The following is a 23,032-nucleotide window of genomic DNA, read 5'->3' as shown; positions in this document are numbered from 1 at the left end:
TGAAGTCTCATGGATCGACACTTCTTCACTACCCGTGAAGCTTCAATGACGCGTCCCGTTGAAGGTGAGCACTTATGCCGAGGACGTCCTGTGCGATGAACTTCCCATGAAAGTGGAGAGCATCATCCTAGGCCGCTCATGGTTATATGACCACGATGTCACCTTGGCCGGACGTGGGAACACCTGTTCGTTCAGGTAACAGGGACGACGGGTTACATGGCACCCATATGCTATGAAGCCGGCGAACAAGCCAGCCGCGACCAAACCCGTGGGGTTGATCATCGTTCGAGGCCCCTTGTTCACCCATGACCTGGGTCACGAGGGTGACGACACGCCCTTGTGTCTCGCTGTTACCCTCGACGTCCCTGCCGATCCTCTAGTTGTCCCTCGTTCACTCGAGGCCGAGGCTCTCATATCGGAGTTCGGAGACGTCTTCCCGGACGAGCTACTAGGTGGATTGCCCCCCATGCAAAATATACAGCACGCAATCGACCTAGTACCCGTTGCATCGCTACCGAACTTACCGCATTATAATATGGAGCCGCCGAAGTACGAGGAGCTACTACGGTAGGTCAGGGACATCTTGGAGAAGGGCTTTATTCAAGAGAGCCTTAGCCCATGCGCGGTTTCGGCCCTCTTATCTCCGAAGAAGGATGGCACGTGGTGCATGTGCTGTGATAGTCATGCCATCAACAAGATAACGGTCAAGTACCGTTTTCCCATTCCATGAGTCCAGGACTTATTCGACATGATGGCAGGATCTACTATCTTCTCCTAGATAGATTTGAGGAGCGGATACCATCATGTTCGGATTCGTCCCGGTGATGAATGGAAGACCGCCTTTAAGATAAAGGACGGTTTATATGAGTGGAGAGTCATGTCATTCGACCTCTCCAACGCGCCTAGTACTTTCCAACGCCTCATGAATGAGGTACTACGCGCGTTCATAGGGAAGTTCATAGTTGTCTACTTTAACGACATCCTCGTGTACAGCCGATCGAAAGACGAGCACCTCGACCATCTCCGGCAGGTTTGCACGGTCCTGCGGAGTGAGCAGCTCTACGCTCACCTAAAGAAGTGCAGCTTCCTCACCTCAGAGGTTGCCTTCCTTGGCTTTATCGTCTCTGCTCAGGGCGTTGCTGCTGACCCGAAGAAGGTCCGGGCCATCACGTCGTGGCCAACACCGGCCAATATGCATTAGTTTCATAGGTCTCACGACCTTCTATAGGCGATTCATACGGAACTTTAGTTTTGTCACGGCACCCATCACCGACTGCTTTCCAGCAGATAAAGCTCATGATGACACAGGCGCCGATACTACGCCTTCCCGACTTCGGGAAGGTATTCGAGGTCACATGTGATGCCTCGGGCATCAGGATCGGAGGCATCCTCAGCCAGGAGGGTCGCACAGTCGAGTTCTTCAACGAAAAGCTGATTGACGCCAAGGTGCATTACTCCACATATGACAAGGAGTTCTACGCCGTTATACATGCCTTACGGCATTGGTGGCACTACCTCCTATCTTTGGAGTTCGTCCTCTTTTCGAACCCCGAGGCGCTCAAGTAACTGCATTCACAACAGAAATTGAGCGACCGACATGCCAGGTGGGTCGAGTACCTACAGGACTACACGCTCGTTATCAAGCACAAGAAGGGCAAGGATAACGTTGTCGCCAATGCCCTTAGTAAGAGAGCCCATGTGCTGAACGTCATGAAGGTGACAGTCCTAGGGTTTGAGACCGTCTGAGACGGGTACGACAGCTGCCCCGATTGCAGCTCTATCATTATCGAGGTTCAGTGAGGCCCGTCCCAGGACTATAGGGACTACGTCATCACTGATGGATATCTGTTCTATAAGAACATATTATGCGTGCCACGCACGTCAGTACGTGACTTCCTCACTTGGGAGTGTCAAGCTGGGGGACTTAGCGGCCATTTTGGCCGCGACAAGACGATAGCAGCCGTAGAATACCAGTTCTACAGGCCTTCTATAAAGCGCGATGTCGGCAACATAGTTGCCCAATGCCGCGTATGTGCCTTGGCCAAGCAGGTCAAGAAGAGCACCAGATTGTATACCCCACTACCGACGACCAAGCGTCCGTGGGATGACGTGAGCATGGATTCCGTCTTGGGATTGCCTCGCACCGCGAGGCACCATGACTCCATCATGGTAGTCGTGGATAGGTTTTCGAAGATGACCCACTTCGTGCCTTGCGCGAAGACTTCGGACGCGTGAAGGTCGCTCTGCTCTTCTTCCAGGAGATTGTGCGCCTTCACGGTCTGCCATCCTCGATCGTGTCTGATCGTGACGTACGCTTCACAAGCTACTTTTGGAGGACCTTGTGGACGATTTTGGGCCCGAAGCTCAAATTTTCGATTGCCTACAATCCACAGACCGACGGTCAAACGGAGGTAGTCAATCGGAGTTTGGGCAACCTACTCCATTCCCTAGTTGGCGAACATCTCGCGTCGTGGGATCTTATCATACCACGCGCTGAGTTTGTATACAACTCCTCGGTGAACCGTACCACCGGGTTGAGCCCATTCAAGATCGCCTATGGCCAGGACCACGTCGACCACTAGACCTAGCTCCCATAGGTCCGCATGTTAGGATTTCTGAAGACGGTCTTGCATTTGCTCAGCATATTTCTGCATTACATCATTGCATTCATGATAGGATCACGCAACAAAATGCATTGTACAAGCAAGCCGCCGACTTGCATCGCCAACCCAGAGAATTTGACGTGGGAGACTTAGTGATGGTTAGACTCAGGCTAGAGAGGTACTCTCGCGGGACGGCGACGAAGCTGCATGCTCATAGTGCCGGCCCGTTCCCGATCCTCCGAAGAGTGGGCGACAACGCGTATGTCGTCGAGATTCCCCCCACTTGGGGAATAGGCTCAACATTCAATGTGGCAGACCTAGCTCCGTATCGGGCCCCTTCTCACCCCCCAGACCCAGCCTCTCTAGACTCCATCAGCGTGAGTGAGTTTGCCGTGACCACTCCCCCGATTGTTTCACCCGATAGGCACGAGGCGATCAATTGTGTACTATAAGAGGTAATTGACCATGCAGGTGAGGGGATATCGAGGAGGTTCCTGGTGCGCAAGGCGGGGCGGACTTGCGCGAATGACACTTGGATTACGGAGCAGGAGCTCCAGCGCCTTCGACTAGATCTTCTTCACCCACTGCCGTTCATCCACTCTAACTCGCCAGAGTCGAGTCCTTCCCATCGCGGGAGGGTTGATGGTGCGGCACCACCCGACACCGTAGAGCCGTCATGCGAGGAGCCAATACCGTCATCGAGCCCACCACCGATAAGTGCCCAGCCAACACGACGAGCCACTGCATCGGCGCGTGACCCCGTGTTCATATACTTGGCATGACGACGCGCCACCCCAGCGTCGGAGCATCCTACTTATCCATTTTTTCTTAATTTAATTTCCTTTCGTCGCGCTTTGTCTTTCATGTTTGTCGTTGTAGTGAGGAGAAGAGCCCATATGAGGACATCTTCCCCTCCCACAAACCTTGATGGGCCTGACAAGCCCTTATTTTCCTCTCATTTTCCCTTTCTTTTTGTTGCTTATGGGGGCCCATTTTCATCCATCCTATATAAGGAGGGGTGGGCGCCCCAAACACTTCACTCTTGAATATTCTATGGAAGTTATAACATTTTTTTAGAAGTTGGAGAGTCACGACGTGAGAAGAGGAAGAAGAAGAAAGAAGAAGAAGGAAGAAGAAGAAGAAGAAGAAGAAGAAGAAGGAAGGAGAAGAGAGAAGGAAGAAGGAGAAGGAAGAGAGAGAGAGAGAGGGACACACCGCCGTCCACTCCGAGCTCGCCACAGCCGCATCGTCCCTGACGCCGCCATGCCACCCACCTGACGCCGCCCGCCATCTCGTGCGCCGCCAACGTCATCTCCCGTCGCCCCTCGTCGTCGTCCTGCACCGCTGTCGCCGTTTTCTGCCACCACCACCGCCTACACGCACGCCCGGCCCCTATCGATCGGCCATCCCCTGCACTGACCGACCTATCAGCAGCCCTCCCGTCCGCCACTGTGCTGACTGGCTCTACCGCCATCAAGAGACCTCCCCGTCGCCAGACCGGCATCTCAGTCCTTCATCGCAGGTTGCCCGTGGCTTGATGCGTCGCCGCCGCCGCCCGGTCGTGCAGCCGTCTCCCGCGGTTGTACACCGCTGGTCGTGCCACGGCTAACCGTCATTGTCCGGTTCAGCCACTGCCGATCGATCCCCCCATCGCCCGACCGGCCTTGCGATCATTCCCGGCAGATTGACCGTTGGCTGAGGGCCCGCTTACTGCCTCCTCGCGGGTTGATTGAGACTGCTGCAGCTGCAGTGCGCTTGACCTCGCCGTGCCACGCTGATCAGCGCTGACCGCCCGTACCGTGCGCCCCATCCGCGTGCTACCTGTGCCGCGGCTGATCGCGTGCAGCGCTCCCCCTGCGCCATGCCCGATCTGCACACCGCGCCCCGCACGTGGTTCGCCCTCCGCCTGCACCTTCACCAACCTCCGCTCTGCACCTGTCACTCATCGGCACCATCAGCGTCACGGATCTCCTATTACCTCCGGATCTCCCTTGACCGAGATAACTGTCGCTAACGCGACGAAGGTACTACCACCCTTGTTCGTTATGTCTCTTACGTTCTTCAGTATACTTTCGATTTGCCTCCTTCGCGCTCGGGTTGGATATAGGTGAGCGAGACAGGTTGAGAAGACGACACAATTTTACGAGAGTTTTTGCTGCCCAGTACGAGTCGGGTTCCCCCGACGCGTGTGAGCATTTTAGCATGGTATTCCCGTTCGTCGACGTACTTGCCCTCGACCCTCTCGGGCGAGGTTCAGGAGGTCCGTTTGGCCTCACTCATAGCGATCCCGTCAATCTCTAGAACGGAACACACCGCTCTTTGGCGCACGCACGTACGACACATAGGACCTCATACATTCATGTCATCATATATATATATACCTGTCCATTAGCATTCTTGGACGACACTAACTGTCCTCGTCCGATAGAGATCCTGAATCGATACCCGAGCCGCTACCCTCGGTGTCGACCGGACGACGTCTTGACGACATCCGACATCAAGGTCGGTGATGGGTGCAATCATACCACTAAATCCTGGTATGAACCTCCGATAAAAGGTGGCGAGTCCGATGAAGCCACGTACATCATGCACGCTCTTCAACTTTGGCCAAGTCGTTATCGCCTCAACTTTAGCTGGATCGGCAGCTTGATGGGGGACCATCTAGGAGACGCCATAACGGGATGACGTGAGCGTCCCCGAGCTGCTCGCGCCGATGCTCGCCAACCGGGGTTTAAGTACCCCGCGTAAGCATCCTATCTTTACTTATTTTTGTTTCGTGTTTTCGTTCTTGGATTTATGGGCTGGGCCGGTGTTGGGCCTTGCCCCTTTTCCTGTTTCTTTATTTTCAGTTTATTTTCAAATTGTAAGGAGAGGCCGAACCACGTCTTGTGACGGTTGTCCTCCCCCACGTTCACTTGGCACCTATCCTCACTATATAAGGGGATAGCATGCCCAAGTGGTGATTTGAGTCAATTGTTGAAGGAATTTTACAACTCTTGTCTCCACCTATCGGAGTGAGTAGAGTGTAGAGGGAATGGCTATTCCCACCCACGTCGAGATCACTCCGCGGTTAGAGCCCTCGCCGTCACATCGAAATTACTCCGTGACGATGTGTTCAAGGCGTTCCGTCGAGATCACTCTTGAACGAGTAAAGAATTCAGGAAGCCGATGATAAGCTCAGATTTTATGTGTTTTTACTGGTTATTTAGCAGTTCAGACGTGTGAGGTTCAGAGCTTATGCAACAAATTTATAAACCTCACAGCGTAAGGCGAGTGACGGTCGATCCACAGGGAGCAGGAGAAAACAGCAGAAATTTCCATCTTTATTCAATAGATATGTCACTTATCAATTTAAAATAAATATTAAACTCTGTTAAATGATCCTCAAGAAAATCACAGAATTCCTCTTTAATTCCTAGTTTAGTCGAAAGATTTAACTGCTATTGCTCTGATTAAGTTAAAGATTTAACTTAATAGAGGCTGTCTACAAAGGAGTTCTCTGTAGACAGTACCTTTGCCCTTAGGGGCAAAGGATCAAACACCTTGCGTGCAGGGTACCTACGCGCAAGGTGTTTGTCTGGCAGCCTTGTCGCGGCGCGTGGCTGCGCGACGACGCTGCTGCGCAGCTATTGTCTTGGCGTGGCTGCGCGCGGCGCTGCTGCTTGTGGCGCTGCTGCGTCACAGCGGCACTGTCGCGCTTGGCGTGGCTGCAACGCGGCGCTGCTGCGGCGGCGCTGTCGCGCGGCGTGGCTGCGTAGCGGCGGCGCTATGCGGCGTGGCTGCGCGCGATGCTGCTGCGCGCGGCGCTGCTGCGTGCGGCGGCGTTGCTGTTGCGCGTGGCGGTGCTGCTGCGCACGGCGGTGCTGCTGCGTCAAAGGGATTTTTTTTGGGGAAGTTTTGGGAGGATGATCAGAACAAGAAAGAAACAAAATTCAACTGAAATCAAATCTAAAATGAAACAATCCTCAGTTGGAAAACATTGGAAGATCTTGTGACTCTTCCAACCCAACCAAAATTGTTTGAGAAGAGAGGGATTACAGGGCTGAAGCTTGAGATTTCCCCCCGTCGGGTGTCACGTCCTTGCGGCGAGGCGTGGTTCTTCAATCCAAGCTATCTTCAGTCTGTTCTTCCTCTCCAACTCCGAAAGCTCATCAGCTCCTGGAGGGTGCAGAAATCCTCTTCTCCAAGCCCTAGTTTCCTTAGAAAAAATTCTGAACAACCCAAACTCCTCTCTCAAGAGAGTATTTATAGGTTTTCTCTTAAGTTATGCCCAGGGGCATTTCCGTCATTTTTTCCACTTTGAATTTTTGCCCACTTCTCTTGATCCTCCTCTCTTCCTTGATCTTCTTAACCTGTTTCTGAATGTTCACTAACCATAAAATGTTAAATATATTCCACTTGATTCAAAGAATCGAGTGGGGTTAGTGATTTCATAAAACAATACATATGCATGAACTTAGCATGAATTTCACAAGATAATTGTAATGAATTTAAACTTAAGAACTTGATTATTTGATGACATATTTTAGAGTCATCAGCCGACCCCGCCTGAAGCTGAAGGATCCTTCGTCGAGATTACTCCGGAGGTACCAGAAGTTCAAGAAAGCGTCGCCGACGACCCTCTGTCCAAGGACTACCCTGGACACTCCAAGAAAACTTCCACGAACGTCATAGAAGCCATTTTTATGAAAGATTCTTGGGCGGTTAAAGTTCAAGAACCCTTTCTTGGGTTCAGCATCTCCTCTGCCACCGTCAGCCTCGCCTCCGCCACTGCTCCGCCGCTGACACCACCACCACCATCACCTTGCCATGATCGTCATCCACCGCCGCCCCCGCCGTCGACCCCTGTCCAACCTTGCGCGTGCCCGGCGCTCGCCTGGTTTCGCGCGTGCTCCCTGCGTTTGGCAGCCGCGCGCGGACCACGCGTGCTCATCCCACGCGCCCATCGCACGTGTTCGCATGAGCGCACCGCCGTAGCCCGCTCGCGCACTCGCTACAGCGGGCTCCCGAGCGAGCGCGCGGCGCACAGCCCGCCGCTCGCACCCGTGTGCATCCCACTAGCGCCCGTGTGCGTGCCCGTGTGCTCCTGCCGACGCACGCCTGCGTGCGACCTCGTGCGCCTGTGCGGCCCTCATCCGTGTTCGCCAGCCGACACCCACCTGCACTTGGCCGTGCTGCTCGAGCCAGAATCCCCACCGACGTCGACCGTGATTCTCTAACCGCGGCCTGCTGGCGACCCCGCCATCGTCCAAAAGGATCCTATACGTTCGAATACGCCGTGGACTATCGACAAATCAGGTACTCTCTCGTCTCCCCTCCATTAATTCCAGTATTATTACGTCTCGCAGTCTCGTCCTCTGCCAGGATTCGTGCAATCATTGATAGGATAGCCACCCTCGTCGAGTGTTAGGTTTGTTTGTGGTTGAAGGTCGACCGTTGATTTTTAGACGTTGAACTCTTTGGGGCCGTAAAATGCCTCTCATTACTTAGATGTCCTAGTTGTTTCCAAGGGTCATTGGGAGTCTGGTTGGGATCAATATCTCCTTATTGTTTGACATCGACTCTTATCCCGCTCGGGGACGTCTTTGACGCTCATTCGTGGTTTTCTCAATTCAGCATTCATCTCATTGTTAAAACGAACAGATCCACCATCTCCTGTGATGTAATACGAGCAGATCGATCCCAGCCGACGTCGTATTACATCACAGCTACTCCCTTTGATGACAATATAAACCCTAAGAAGGATACCTCGGAGGCGAAGAAACTACATTTCTTTGGATGCGCGTATAGCTTTTCTCGGCGTAGAGTGGCGCATACTTGTCGCAAGTGCTGGAGATGATCACTCCTCGTGTAGCTGTAAACTAATATGTCGACGAAATACACTACAATAAAATTTCCCTATAAATGGATGGAGTACTTCGTTCATCATTATCTGAAAAGTACTCGGGCCATTAGATAACCCGAAAGGCATGACGTTCCATTCATAAAGACCGTCTTTGATCTTGAACGCTGTTTTCCATTCATCTCCGGGCTGGATCCTGACCTGGTGATAGCCACTCCTTAAGTCTATTTTGGAAAAGATAGTGGCGCCGACCATTTCATCGAACAAATCCTGTACTCTAGGTATCGAAAAACAATACTTTATTGTGATTTTGTTAATAGCTCTTGAATCACAGCACATACGCCAAGTTCCATCTTTCTTGGGCACGAGTAGGGCTGGCACGGCACACGGACTAAGGCTCTCCTTGATCAATCCTTTAGAGAGCAAGTCTTTTACCTATCCGTATAGTTCCTCATACTTGTTCGGATCCATCCTATAATGTGGATGGTTCGGGAGGGATGCTCCCGGAACTAAGTCTATGGCATGCTGAATATTCCTCAATGGGGGAGGCTCACATGGTAGCTCAATAGGGAAGACGTCCGCGAATTTTTCCACTAGTTGAGATACCTCGGGGTCCTTTGACTTCGCTTATTCCCTTTCCGTAGACGGGGACATGGCGAGCGCAAAGCATACTGGTAAAGTGTCTTCTACGGGTTCTAAGTCACGCCTAAAGATACACCCATTGGTGATAACAGGTCTTGGCTGTGAATGATCCTGTCCAGAAGTGGGAGTCGATGGCAGAACGTGGGCACGGGTTGAAGGGTACCAAATGAGGTGTCGACCGCAATAGATGAACGAACATGAGTTCGCTCGTCCGGATAGTTGGACATCATGATCAAACAACCAAGGTCGTTTGAGGATGATACTACCAATCTTCATTGGTAATACATCACAGAGTACATGTTCATCATATGTGCTAATCTTTAGCGGGACATGACATTGCATCCTCACCGGTAGGGTGGATGCGTCAATCCATGACACGTTGTACGGCGTCGGGTGCGGTACCAACGTGAGTCCAAGTTTCTGAGCTGTGTCTTTGGAGATAGCATTGACACAGCTCCCACTATCTACTATCAATTTGTAAGTACATCGCGCAATTTTGACGTACAGATAGAACATAGATGTTCATTGGGTAACATCAGCGGGGCTCATAGTAGGCGGCTTCGGCAAAGTAGTAGGAGTGTAAGGTGTGATCGAGGAAGCGGGGCCGGAAGGACGTGTGCTCGTCCGTGGGATTGCAATGGCCACAGGACTCGACCCTACCGGTGTGGCTGTAGCTAAACGTGGGTGGGTACTAAAACTGTCCAATTGGGCGCGTTGCTGGGTGTGTAGGGTTGCAACGGGTTGAGCAGGAGTTGGGGGAATCGGGGTTATCTGGATATAACCGAGGGGCTCCTCTACATCTTCTCCTTCGGGGCATTCTCCCAGATATTCATCTACCTCCAAATGCAAGAGTGAGGGATGTCCATATGCAAGAGTGAGGGATGTCCATATGCAAGAGTGGATGTCCATATGCAAGAGTGGCGCATCTAGTGGGTTCATGTGGATGTCCATATGCAAGAGTGAGGGACATTCAATGCGGCGATGTCCAAACCCTTTGCATTTAAAGCATTGCATGGGCTCACGGGGAGCCATAGGGGCCCTAGCGGTCGACACTACGGAGGGTGTCGGCATGGTCAGAATGGGTGCCGGAGTAGGTGACGGTACTACCAGGCGTGCGGTTGCCGGAGTTCCTCGTGTCCATCTGGATGCCGCTCTAGTCGTCGAACTCATGGACGAGCTGGTAACGCTCGCCCGAGGCGTGACGGTAGTCGGTGTAACTGAGTCATCATGAGAGTATTCATTACCTCAGCTAAACTATAGGCTAAGTCTACAGTGCTAGGGTTTTGCTCTAAGACCCTAACCCCTAAATCTGAACGGAGTCCATGGACGAAAAAGGCGATCTGAATCTGAGGGTTGTCTACAAACTTGCATCTCATGCGGTACTCAAACTCCTCGATATACTCGCTGACCCTTCATCCTCCTTGCTTTAGGTCCATCCATTTGAGCAAAAGGCGGGTCATATAAAGCTTAGGGATATATTTTTCCTTAAGTTTTTGGGACATCTCGTCCCAAGTAAGGGGGGGTCACCACGGCGCCAGGCAGCTTCCTTTTCATTCTTCCATAAAATTTTAGCTTGCCCTCCGAGACGAGCTTCCGCGTAGGATACGCATAGATCATCGTCCATCTCGTACCACTGGAATTAACTTTCCAGATCTGATTCCCAATTTGCGTAATCCTTACGGTTCCGTGATGCCTCAAAGATCGGTACTTCTATGCGCACACTCTTCTGAATCATGGCGCGATGCGCCTGACATCGTCTCTCTCGTTCATCATTCTGATGACGCGCAGGAGGTGGTCGGGGAATTTCCCTCTGACCTACGTGGCCTAAATAGTCCAGGACGGCCACAACCGGTGGAGCCGGTTGGGGATAGTAAGCTCCGTCCTGGGCATATCCTTGAGGCGGGTACGCAGCCATCGGTGCTTGTGGCACAGTTTGAGCGACTTTCCCCTGATACGGGAGGGGTGCATAAGTGGAAGCTAGGGTTGGCTGACTAGGTGCGCCCATAGGATACACCAGGTGGGGCGTAGGTGGATATCCCATAGGATATTGCTGCGGTACCGTAGGGGGTGCGGGTATAGTACCTTGGGGCTGAGGCACGGGCACATGCGCCATGCTATAATAAGGTTGGGGTCCGAGGTTGGGCCCATATGGAGTAGGAGCGGATGGGGGGACGGTAGCGTATGCTACTCCATTCGGTACCATCGGGTAAGTTGGCGCATATGGCGCAGGAGGGCGGGTCTGTGTGGGAGCTACCCCATGATGTTGACCCGACTGCTCATACTGAGGAGGTGCTCTGGCCTCCGCGGGATAATAGTTCCTATTGTGTGGATGGGATCGCTCTTCGTGGTAATGCTGGTTGCGATACCCCTGAGGTGGTGGCGACCTCCGTCGATGATGATTCTCCCAACTCCGTTGCTTGTAATGACGCGGATGATAGGGTTGATGGTCGTAGGGACAAGATGTCGCAGGTCTTGGGGCAACGTATGTCGGAGCCGGAGCGGGGCTACTCGGCATAGGAGCTTTGCCCGGGCATTGAGGGACACCGCTTGACGAGTTAGAGGTCTGGTGACCACTAGGTGACGCTCTAGGACTGGCCGTAGTGGTGGAAACCCTGTCTGCAGAACTAGCAGGTTGAGTGGGAAGCGATATCCCACCATTCGGAGTAGGGACCCGAGGAACGAGTTCTCTAACCAGAGGAGGATGAGGAGGTATCAGTACCTCCTCGTTCTCTAATAATTCCTCATGAAAAGTCATATCTAATGGATCTTGGGGAGAAAGATCCCCTAGGTTGGGATCAAATTCATGATCCACGCCGTGCTCTTCCGCTTCGGCGTTCTGCTGTTAGGCTCGTGTACGAACCATCTTATGGCCAACTTCTTTAGATTCAATTATGGGAATTATCTAGAAGATGATATGATGAATGTAATGACGTGCTTAATGCGGATGACTTTCGAAGTATGAAATGCGTAATGAGAAAGGAAATTAAAATGATATACTACCGACCGTGTTAAGCGAATGCTAACACGACCAGCTCTGATACCAATATGATGTAATACGTTGTCAGCCGGGATCGACGACACATATTACGTCACAACTATGTGCGATAGGTGATCTTGTTAATGCTAATGAATGCAAATTTAAGGGCTCTGCAGAGCTGTAACTTCAGGCTGACGAAGGTGGATAATTCAGTAAAATCCGATAGGTGAATAGTTCAAGACAAAGTCCAGATGACCCTCAAAGCCTACACGATCAAATACGACGAGAGAGGCATTTTACGGCCCGACGGAGTTACCCTCGACGTCAACAATCCAATCGTCAATCGCAAAGAAATCCTACCTCTCGACAACAATGGCTAACCTATCCAATCTTTATTGATAAAATCGGCAAAAGAATACAATGGGGGATAACGGTACTGACGAAAGTAATGATACTGAAATTTGACGGGAAAATCTAGTTTAGAACATGGTCTTGACCCATCATTCGGTCGTGTTCGACAGAAGCTCCAGAATATCCGATTGACACGACGGAGGGGCGTTGGCTCTGTTGAGTGGCGGTCAGAGATGAACGGTTGGGGGACGACCACGGGTGTGGTTAGAGATGGTTGACTCCAGCTCGGACTCACGGCAATGGAGACCACAGGTGCGCCAAGTCAAGGGCGCCGCGGATAGCAATCCTCATGCGAGGGTTCCTTCTGGCTGGCGGGAATACGACGGACAAGTCCATCCCGAAAAAAGCTTGACCGCACGACGTCGCAAGAGGAGCGCGCGGTCGTGTAGTCGACGGCGTTGCCGATGAAACCGGCCATGGGAAGGGGGGCGCCAGGCTCACTACAGTCTAGAGGGGCCTCGCACAAGTAATCCTTTCTTTTGGTGGAAGAGTCGGCGAACAAGGCCACCTGATGGTGGCGAGGCCAATCGACACAACGGCTCCGTGAACGGATGATTCCGCACGGGGCGTGCGGCCAAGAGGGGGGGGGCAGCGATGCTCGACCAGGACCTGCCGTGGAGGACGCAGAGTTCACGGTGCTGGCGAAGTAGTGTACGGCCGAGCGACGGCCGACGGTTGCTCCCGCGGGAGGACGATGGAGGAGGACCTAATTGCTGACGGCAATGACCATTTCTGCCGGAGGTGCAAGCCCAGATCCAGATCCCACTATGGGAAGGTGAATGGCCGCTGGGTGTGCGAGAATGATGGGAGGAAAAAAACTCTCTAATTTTCTCTATCTCCCATGAAAAAAAAAAGGATTTCTTTCTTCAAAACTCTCTATCTCCCCTTGGGCATACATTCCCCTTATATAGGGAGGAAGGGTGCCAAGAGGCCAACCTTGGAGGAGGAAACCATCGTGAGACGTGGTCCTCCTCCCTACACGTAATTCAAAAACAGAAACGGAGATATGGACGAGGTCCAAAACGAGGACCCAATCCAAGTTTCCTTAAAATTACAATTAAGTAAAATAACAAAGAAAACTTACGGAAGATCACGACGAATACTTGAATCCTGGGTCGCGTACGTCGGCAAGAGCAGCTCAAAGTGGTCGGGCTCGTCTATTGTCAGTGTCGGAATCAGCGCGATGGTTCCCCATCACTTGCCTAAACCATATGAGGAGTATGGCCGTTCCCATAGCCATTAATGTGAAGACACTAAGGATAGATAGTGGGGGCTCTTAAGTGGAAATGATGTAATACGACGCCGGCCGGGATAGATCGGCTCGTATTACGTCACAAGAATTATGATGCGAGGACGTGAGATGTAATTCAATGCACGGGAAAATAGCGGATGAGCAGTAGAGGGAATCGACGGATGACGGTGTCGGCCGTGCCGGTCAACGAGAGAAGAATGATCCCTAGATAAAACTCCCAATGACTCGCGAAATCAACTAGACGTCTAGACAATGAGGGGCGTATGACGGCCCTGGAATGTTCGGCGTCCAAGCCAAAGAATATCCGTCAACCTCAAGAATTCCTACACTCGATGACGGTGGCTATCGTATCCGTGAATTGTAATGAAAATAATGGCAGAGGACGCGATAGCGAAAGACGAGACTGGAAAAGATAATAATGCTGGTAAATGGAGGGGAGACGAGACTAACCTTAAGTCCCGCTAATCCACGGCGTCAAATCTCATTCTGGCAGGTGATGTGGTGTAGATGGTAACGTGTCGGTTGACGACTCTGGCGAGATCGCTCGGACGTCGGACTGATGAGCGCAGGAGGTGACCAAGTCAACCAACCTTGGGACCACGACAAAGGATGTGGTAGCAGATGGGCATGGGCGGAGGTGTTTGGTGCGCGCGCGCACCGGCCGGCGCAAGGAGCACGACGCGCGCACTGGCGAGCAGACGCACCGCGCGGTGGTCGCAGGCGAGGCGCGCGGACGCCTGCAGCGGTGGGCGGAGAGGCGCGCGGGAGGGGTACCCTCTTGCGCGGGTGCCGGGTGATGAACGGTGGAAGGGTGATCGAGCGGGAGGGGAGGGCGAGGGGCCAAGAATCGAGAGGAAAGAAGTGTGGGTGAATTGAGGTTCAAGAATGGTAATGGGGAAGGGTCAAGAACGAGATGGGGAAAGGACCAAGAACGAGATGGGACGGATCAAGAACGAGATGGAAGGATCAAGAACGAGATGGGAAGGGTCAAGAACGTGATGGGTGATAAACTCAAATAAGAAAAGTTATTTCCATGCATTAATCATCTTATATCTTCTAAAAGTAAGTACATCATTGCCAAAACTGCTTGTTTTTGCATAGTAATGATATCATGCGTTTTCACTACCCTAAAGATGAAAAAACTTACATTTCTACTTAATTAGTGTTTCCATCAATGATTTGACATGAATTTCACAAGTTAAACAGTTCTGGATTTACTCTTAATTGGATTTGAGGGATATTTCTAACCCCCACTTGACTCATTGAGTCAAGTGGGATATGAATCTAACGATTTCCCTAGCGTGTTGACTTTTCAGGTCAAGGTTGACTTTTCATGGTCATAAAACTATGAAATTTTATGGGAAAGTGAAGAAAGTAGTTGGGACAAAAATTCAAATCAACAAGAGCAAAGATCAAAAAGATACACGCTGACCAGTGGAGCTGACTCAAATGATAGGCTTGGTGCAAAGGAGCTTGAATGAGACCTTCTAGAATGTCCTTGGAGGCTTCTAGGTTGATCAAGACATATGGGGGTGACTCCAGATGGCAGATCCTAGTTGGATGAAAGCCCAAGGTCGAGATCCAGGCCAGGATCCATGAGGTGGAACCCATCCATCCATTCCATCCCAAATCCAAGGGCTAGAGATGATTTGTAACAAACTCTAACCAACTTGTTCTGTTCCCTCCAAATTCAACCTGGAGAGAAAGAATCTGGTTGGTTGGGGTCTGTTCACCTGGATTGAATCTTCAAGAAATCAATCCTGGACGTTCATCCATGATCCAACCACCAAGAATGGCTGAAACAAACACATGTACCCCTATAAAAGGGCCCCCTCACCCTCTTTGAGGGCATCCAAGAATTGAGTATTGTTTTCTTTACTTTGTGTCTTTCTTGAGCTTGTTCCTGGGTCCATCTTCATTCAGAATGTGCAAGGAGTCTTCTAGAAGAGTCCTGGATCTTGAAGCCAGTTGGTAGGGAGTTGGAGCAACAATCTTGGGCCATTTGTGGTGTGACAAAAAGGTTACGCTGTTCTTTCCACCCTTTCTCCTTTTATAATTCTCTTAAGCCTCTTGGCTATACTTAGGCAGATAGCCAACGTCTCAAGCTTTCCAACGCCTACTCACACGTGTCAAACCGATATCCGGAACTCCAAATATCGTCGTTTTGGTCCATAGCACGTGAGAGGACCTCCGCGCGCGGCGGAGCCGGAAGCCCAGCGCACAAGCAGTGGCGGAAGCGCCCAGGCTTGTGCGCTATCTCTCTCCTCCTCTTCTTTTTTCCATTCAATTGATTCAGAATTTTTTATCTCTCTCTAGAGACGATAAAAAATTCTGAAAAAATTCTCAAAAATCATTTTCAATCTAAACTTTTTACAGATATTTTTTTACACTTGGTAAAATTCATATCATCCTTCTTAATTGAACATTTACCTTCATAATCACTAAAAGCTTTACAAAAAAGGTTATATGAATCTTGAACTTGCAGTACTAGTTGAAAATCTTTCTAACTAACTACCTAGCTCCCTGAGGGATCGACCCTTACTAAAATACTACTAGTAACAAAAATTAAATTGTCGATTGGTACTTAACTATCCTTTCAAACGACTCTCAATCAAATTGTACCCCTTAGTTATGCCAAATCAATGGGAAGGATCAAGAACGATATGGGGAGGGTTCAAGAATGTGGGGGGGCGGATCAAGAATGAGATGGGGGGGGTTCAAGAACGTGAAGGGACAGATCAAGAACGAGATGGGTAGGTTAAAGAATGTGATGGGAAGGATCAAGAACGAGATGGGGAGGGTTCAAGAACGTAGAGGGGCAGATCAAGAACGAGATGGGGGGGTTCAAGAACGTGAAGGGACGGATCAAGAAGTTCAAGAAAATGGGTGGGGCGTGGTAGAATCAAGAAATGGGGCGAGGGGAAGGAATCAAGAAAACGTGGGGGAGGGGAAAGAGGGGAAATTCAAGAAATGTGGGAGGCTGTTCAACAATAGTGGTGGGGTGGATCACGAACGAAGAGAAGGGGGGGGTATGGATCAGGAATGGTGGAAGGGTGGAAAAAGGTACCAAGAAATGGCTTTCTTGAACTGTAACAACCAAGAACCCTCCAAGAAAGACGAGTTCTTGACGGATCTGGGGTGTGCTCCCTCGCCGGAGCAGATTTCCCTGGTTGATGACGTGTCGGCAATGCTTCTTGAATCTCCCGAGACCCCCGGAGTAATCTCGACGAAGGCCTCTTTCAATTCTTGATGGCGGCGGCTTCTTGAAACTCTTTCCTCGCACCGGAGTGATCTTGACGGTGCGCTATAACACGTCTCCCTCTGAGTGATCTCGATAGGAGAGACGTGGGCTCTACCCACGGAGTGCTCTCGACATGGGGTGGGGCTAGCCAAACCCCCTACACTACTCTCTACGATAGGGGGGGAGACGAATTGTGAATAAACTTTTCAACAATGACTCCAAGGTGTTCCTTGGGCAAGCCATCCCCTTATATAGTGAGGATGGGTGCCAAGTGAACGTGGGAGAGGACGAACCGTCGCGAGACGTGGTTCGGCCTCTCCTTACCAATTCAAAATACAAACATAAAAAGTAAAAATGACGAGGATGGGGCCCAACAACATTGGCCTAGTCCACGAATCCGAAAATACAAACACACATGAAAATGAGCATAAGTAAAAATATAAAAGTTCTTACGCGGGGTACTTAAACCCCGTGTGGCGAGCGTCTGCGCGAGCTGCTCGGCATGGCTGACAAGGTCCCATCGCGTCATCCCCGAGATAGCTCTTCGTCATCGTGGCGTCGTCCTCGAGATGTTCCTCCATCAGGAAAGAGCTCACTGAATTGATCCGTACGACCTCTTGAATAGTATTATACGGAACTATCAATTAGGTTGATTCACGTCACGGTTGTGTAAGTGATCCTTGGACCTGAGACACCAAAGAGGTCTTGTGGCCTATGGTTGTACTTTGGCTATGGCCAACGACTCTCGAATCATAGGATTCCAAACAGTCTTAGCTCGCGTACATCAAGAAGTTCACGAAGATGATTGAGTTGTCAAGATGGGATCGGCCACCCTCGATATAAGAGGGGTCAGCTCAAGGAAGACGATGCAATGAAGTCCTTGGCCAAGGTAGTGAAGTACCAAAGAAGAGTTATGTGATGATTTTCGAATGCATCAGTACTAACTCGGATGATCGATTAGGGTTTGACAGTTGAACATACCCTAAGTTGTCCAAGGGGCGTTTAGTGGATGAGGGATTATGCATACACGGTAATTGATGATGAACAGGTTACATGAGTGAGTCGATACACACTCCTTTGTATCTTCTAGGACATGAGGTGTAGCTTGGCACCCCACGTGTCGGAGACTCAACCTATCAATTGGGTTAAATTGATCCGACATTAATTAATCTATATGATGAGACAGTTAATTAATTTGGAAGGCCAATTAAAGGTTATTGGGCAGATGGAGTCGTTAACTAGACTAATACATGGGCCTAGAGGGTCACACGCAAATGGTCTTTTGGACAGCGGAAAATATACTCAAGTTTTGGGGGTTTTTATGAAAAATACTCAACTAGGCCGGAATTGTTCAGGAGCCTTACCCTTCTTCTGAACTCTCCCCACACCCCCTCTCCATGCCTGATGCGATCAGAATGGCGTAACAACGATGGTGGAGGTAGAATAGGGCTCGTAAAGGAGAAGTAGGAGATTCAAGGTGTCGAGGGTTGCGTGGATACATCTAGAGGCTGCACACATGAGAAGCTTGACATGCTTCACTCGGGGATCCAGGAAATCACTGATGTGATCCGGGGAAAGGTACATTGATTCAATGTTCTGTTGATGCCATTCGATTTCGCAAAAGTCTTCCGTTGTGAATCATTTTGATATATTCATCCTTGTAAAGGCCTCTAGAACCCAACACACGCTTGATAACTTGGACTTCACAGAAACAGAAAAATAGTGGCATTATCTTCATGTGAAGCTGAATATGTAGTTGTAGCTACTACAACTTCTCAAGGGATTTGGTTTGCAAGTCTTGTTGAGTAACTAACGGTCAAAATAGTTTTCCCCGTAAAGATCCTAAAAGACAACAAATCACCCATCGCTCTGTCAAAGAATCCTGTATTCCACTATCGGTCAAAGCATATTGATACAAAGTACCATTACACAGGATTGTGTCATGAAGAAAAGAAACCTAAAGTGGACTACGTGGCTACAAATGATCAGCTCGCTGACATTCTCACAAAGGCATTGGGAAGAATTCTTTTTTAGAAACTTTGTTGAGAGATATGCATCCATGAAGTGGACATGAAAATTGGGCTTCGAGTGAAGATTGAAGACAATAATCCCAATCTGTAGTTATCATTGTCGTTATTTGTGCCGCTATCCCCACTCTGTGACAACTTATTCTTTCTCTTCTTTTTGCCTGTTATTGTAAGCGATGAGGGAAAGTAGATCTCACTAGCAATTTCTACTTGTGTCTTCCTCTCTCAATCGGCATCTCTTTCTCCATCGTCAACACCTTGGTGAAAGTCTTAAAGATTCTTTGCTTCCAACATCTTTTAGGTTGATTACGCAAGGCATGTCATTATAAAGGTGAGTTAAATTAGTAAAGGCGTTGTCATATTTATCACTAATCCAGTGAAAAGGGAGTTTTGTTTATAGCGATGGAGAAGCTGATGGGGAGAATGTTCTTGGTTGCACTAGAGGATTATCTCTTTTAATTTCTACAGGTCAACTATCGTTTACTTTGAAACAAGACTGCCTTTCTTTTTCCCTCTATACCCTCTTCTCTCTCTCTATCTCTCTCTCTTAGTACCACTCTCGTGGACATTGGTTCGCTCACTCCACACTAAGACCATCCTTTTGTTGCTGCCCTATTGTTTTCTCTACATACCATGCCTTCTCACTCTCATGACCATTTTGTCCACCCATGTATTTCCATCTATCTATATATCTCTCATTATCAAGATCACGTTCTCCGGCAAAAGTCAAACCAAGACAGCTCTTTTTTCTACGTGCTCTGAGTTTTAATTGTCTCTGTCATTTTGACCATCTATTTCTCATGACCATTTCTGCACTGACATATCCATCTCTATCCTCGACTCTCTATTTTTCATGATCATTTATCCATCTGTATCTCTCTCAATTTCTGCTCGCTGAATTTTCTTCCCTAGATCATATATGATCTATTTATCTACAATACTGCTACTCGATAACATTTCTTAGGGGTTACTTCTTGACAATTGGCATTCACTGAATTTGGGTTCCGATCATTTATGGGAGATATATCCATGGTAAAGGGCTATTTGTCCAGAAGTAGATGGATTTGATAAGACCATCGGACGGGATATTATCAACTCTCTGATGTAATATACGAAGTCTTTCCATCTACAATCGTTCTATCTCTGCACTCTATCTCTTTCTCTATTGCCTATATCTCCTTTATTTTCTTCTTGTAATGAAAGAGATAATATTTCTGACTCTCTCTACATGACAGAATAACATGATAGTTGATCAAGTTAATAGTTAATAGTTGATCAAGTTTAATAGGAGAGCAATGGTTCTCTCTCCTCTGAATTTGGTAATTTCATTATAACTTTCACTAGGGATTACGGATCGAGCTGATTTTGGTTTCATTGGATTTAGATGGCCTTAATCTAAAGGAAGCAACTATAAGAACACCATCAACGGAGTCCTATAGCCCAGATTGAAGGCCTTTGATCCCAGGAGGTAAGTTTTACAATTCAAATCTTAATTATCATAATTTGGATGATTTCATTCCTCTAAATATATCAAATTTATACTCAAACAGATCATCTCGATGAGACATATCTTCCTATATCATCCATTTTCTATGAAATCGTGTTATTAAGGACCCAACAACCACTTCAGATTTGACGGTGTTGAATGGATCTGGCCATAAGATCGACCCATTCGCTACCGTCATATTGGCCAAGTCACCATACAATGACGATGATCATAATGGCACCGATAACACATTAAATGCATTGCCGGTAAGCTCACCCCTGCTAGCGCCCACAAATATTGACTGTTCAACGCATTCTATGCCATCTGATGCTCCTCCGGTCTACCCATTGGAAGGTTCAGATCCCTCCTGGACAATGCACCCTCATTGGTCAACTGACTCAGCTGACGTGGCCAAGATCGGCCGAGTCAACTCAAATGAGTCATTCGGAGTTGTCTCGATTGAACAAAACCGAGTCGACTTAGCTGAACACGGCGGAGTCAACCTGATTGACTTGGCCGTCTCAGCCTGAGTCGACCAGGTCAAGAGCAGCCGAATCGATCGACCCAACTCGGCCGATTCCGACCAAGTCCACCCGGTCGTCCCAGACCAAACTGATGCAGTAAACTCGTTCATCCCTAATCGAGATGACCCGATCGTCTCAGTTAACTCCATCTAAGTCGAAGCGTTCGAATCGGTCAAGTCCGACCGAGTCAAACCGGTCGACTCGGTAAAACCTGCTCAAGTCGAACCGCTTTACTTGGTCAATCCTGATCGAATCAAACTGGTTGACTAGGTCAACCCTTACCAGTTCAAACTGGTTGACTCGACTAATGCCGATGGTGTCAACCCCGTCGACTCAGACAACCCCGATGGAGTCAAATCGTTTGATTCTGTCAATGACGACAGAGTTGAATTGGTTGACTCGATCAACCCCAACCGAGTTGCACCGGTCAACTCGGTCAATACTGACTGAGTTGAACCGGTCGACTTGGTCAACCCCGACCGAGTCGAATCGGTCACCTCGATCAACACCGACTGAGTTGAACTAGTTGACTCGGTCAACCCGGTCAATCACGACGAAGTCAAACTAGTTGACTCAGTCACTGCCAATCGAGTTGAATTAGTTGACTCGATCAACCCCAATTAAGTCAAACTAGTGGGCTCAGCCAATATCGACCAAGTTGAATAGGTCGACTTGGTGAACCCCGATCGAGTCAAACCGATCACCTCGTTTAACCAAGACGAGTCAAACCGGTCAACTCGATCGGACCTGTGGACTCGATAAACCCCAACCAAGTCAAACCCGATTGTCTCCGCCATCACTGATCCACTGGCCGGATTGGTCAACGGGGACGAGGAACCAGACTGAGTCCACCGAGACTATTCTACTACCTACGATCATGTCACATCGGATGACTCTGTCCTCCGCAACCTTGCCGATCGAGCCACCCCAGCCATCATCGGCGGCTCCGCACGATTGACATATTGCACGGAGAGGCAGAAAGCATTGAAGAACCAAGGACAAGCACTTGAGGGGAAGCTAGCTGAACGCACACCACCGATGACATGGGCGGCAAGAGTGGCAGGAGCTACACACACGACTACTACTGAACCCCTCCCCAAGATTACGCTTCCCCCCTTTTATGATGATATGATCCCAAAGTGGGGTTATACGGACTCGGAGGGGGTGAAAATAGTCGCCTTCTCTAAAGAGGATGTCTCGCGAATGGCTGCACCATTTGCCTACACCTTGATAGGGCGATTCACGACGAAATGCCCAATTATCAACGACATCATGAGGATATGTGTAGTGCATGGGTACCTCATCAAACTGGTGGTTATTGGAGCACGAATAATGTAATACGATAACGCCGGGATCGACGGCTCGTATTACGTCACGAAGTTGCTCGATAAATGCTAATATGTCAATGAATGCGCGCTAAAAATCCTCAAGAGTGGGGTGGACGGCTAACGATGGGGCGACGGCTCAGTAGACCCTCAGATGACGATTAGGTCCGGATCGACTCCGGGAGACCTCACAACCGAGCACGACGCGAGGCGCATTTGACTGCCCTCAGGAGTTCACCTGCGACGACTATAATCTGATCGTCTATCTCAAAGAAACCCTATCACTCGACGAGGGGTGGCTAGCCTAACTGGATTCTTAACGATAATAAGCGGCAGAGGAAACCGATAGAGAAGGACAGCACTGTAAGGAGTAATAATACCGTAAAATGGGGAACAAGATGGAAGCTGGTGTAGAACCGTCAACGCAATTCAATCGAGAGGATGCCGGCAGAGGCGTGGCCGGCTGCTGGCGCAGACACGAGCGGGAAGGAAGTGCCACAAACATACCCACTGGCGGCGAGGTTTGCGCGGTCGAGACGCACCCGAGGAGGAGGCCGCAGTGGGAGATCGGGGAGCGCGCGGGGTCCCGCGATGGTGAGGTCGCGGCGCGCAGACGGACTCTGTGGACGGGCAGCGCGTGACGGCAGCAGGCGCGCGAGCGGGCACGCGCAGGTGTGCGCGGGTGAGCGGTGAAGGTGGCAT

Source organism: Wolffia australiana, chromosome 8 (genome assembly GCF_029677425.1).
Source record: "Wolffia australiana isolate 7733 chromosome 8, ASM2967742v1".
Lineage (NCBI taxonomy): Eukaryota > Viridiplantae > Streptophyta > Magnoliopsida > Alismatales > Araceae > Wolffia > Wolffia australiana.
Note: the sequence above shows the minus strand (reverse complement) of the source record.